A 2,271-nucleotide genomic window follows, 5' to 3' on the forward strand; every position below is an offset into this window, starting at 1 on the left:
AATCTAGGTAGGGGTGTAAATGAACATAGCGTTCGGTGAACGGTTCGTAAACCATTCATATAACATTTGTTTATATTCATTTGTTAAGCTAAATAAACGAACATGAAAAAAATTATGTTTATTTAATAAAAGAACAAATACAAACATAGGTTTATTCGGTTCGTTTATGTTCATGAACAAGCTCGTTTATGAGCTCGTTTATGAGCTTGTTTATGAGCTCGTTTATGAGCTCGTTTATCAACTTGTTCATTTATGTTCCTGAACAAACTCATTTACCCAATCCCCCTTTTCCTTTTATTTTTTACTTTTTAAATATTCGTGAAGATAAAGATTAAATAGAACACATGTATAGACACCTATTTTTTTATTGGGATTAAAATATATATTATATTTATTATTATATACTATAGTATGATTATTATTATTATTATTACTAATATCATTTTATTTATATTTTATGCAGGCCAACAAGTGACAATTATAAGTCCAGAATATACACTCACTGTCCACACCGCCAACTCCAATTAGCCTCTGTGTCAACGACAAGATCTTATCCTCACCAACAGCTTGGGCCATTTCAATCGAATTCATCAAGTCACATGCACCAAAGTCAAGCAAAATTAATGATTTCACCTAACCCATCAACATCATACCAAAAACAAAGAAAATGCAGATGCATCCAAGGAGATTTGGTGAAGATTTCAATAATAAAAGGGGGAGAGGATTCGAATAACAAAAAAAAAACAGATTGAAATAGAGAGATTGGGGAAAATCCTTGTAAACAATACACTGTAAACTCTATATTCAAGCAACAACAGACTCAAAAGGGGTATCAATTATTTTTTCCTATTATTTTGTCATTTTAATGCATTTTTCCTTTGATTTGTTCACTTTAAATCCTTGCATGTTCGATTAGGTTGAGTAGAGTTTCTTTTCGGTTCTCTTAAGGTATAGTAATATATATATATATATATATATATTTAAAAAAACAACCAACATAGATATACATTTTTATTATTTTCGAATCTAATCTAGTTGCCCTCAAATAACAGAAAATAATATAAAAAAAGAATAAATAGAGAGGAGTCAAGAGGTTACCTGAGAGGAGGAAGGCCATCATCGGAGCATGGTGGCCAAGTTGGTTTTAGTTTTGGAGTGCGGCGCTGTGGAGTAGAAAGAGGAAGAGAAGAGTTGAATGGGTTTTGCTTTTAGGTTAAGTTCACGTGTAAAATAAAAAAGCAGAGGAGATATTATGTCTCATGGGTATTTTTGGGTAATTCACCTTAGGTCCCCCAAGCCTTGCTATGTTCTTGCATTTTAGTCTTTATTTCTGTTGTTTCTTTAATTTAAATGCTCTATTTTCATTCTTTGAAATCTGATTTTTTTTATATCACCTCCCTATTTAATTTTAAATTGGTATCCATGATTTATTTTTATTGCATATTGCTCCCTATGTAAATTTTGCCGATAAACATTAATATTAACTATTAATTATTAACAATTATTTTTAAAATTAAGATTTATGTGCTAATTTTTATTTTTCGTACACATGCCATATATTTTCTTTTGGTTCATTTTAGTCACTAGCTACTATGCAAAGGAAATGCATATTATGTTTGTAATCCCTGTACTTTTGCTCTAAATGTATTTTAGTTCTGCTTTGGGTTACTTTCATATTATTTTGAACCTTTTATTTTATTTGCATTATATTTTTATCCTTTATGTTTGTTTACTTATTAGACCAAATTATCCCTATTTATTTTAATAAATTAATTTCACAATCTATTCGATTTATTAAAAATATACGCACTTGTCTTTTAAAATTTATTGTCCGTTTGTTTTAGTACCTGCATGTTTGATTTTCCCATTTGTAATTCATTTATTTATTCTCATTTTTATATTAATATAGTGGGCACGGTACATCTATATATGTGTTAAGATTTCTTTAAATTGTTATATTTTATCTTGAATTACGTGTATGATATATATATATATATATATATATATATATATATATGTATTAACTTTTATTAAAATATGCATGATATATATATAAATGTTTTACGCATTATACCTATATTTTAACTTTTATTAAATCTATTTGATAATATTTTTAGTATTATTATCCGAACGTCTTTCAAGAACTGATTTATAGTACGGACGTGAAAAATATCATTTGATTAAAGTGGTATAATCCGATACGATGTTCGAATGAAATAAGATTTAAAATAGATCTAGTTTGTTTTACTAATTAAATCTTTTGTGATTCAA

This window comes from Hibiscus syriacus, unplaced genomic scaffold (assembly GCF_006381635.1).
Source record: "Hibiscus syriacus cultivar Baekdansim isolate YM2019G1 unplaced genomic scaffold, ASM638163v2 tig00111848_pilon, whole genome shotgun sequence".
Lineage (NCBI taxonomy): Eukaryota > Viridiplantae > Streptophyta > Magnoliopsida > Malvales > Malvaceae > Hibiscus > Hibiscus syriacus.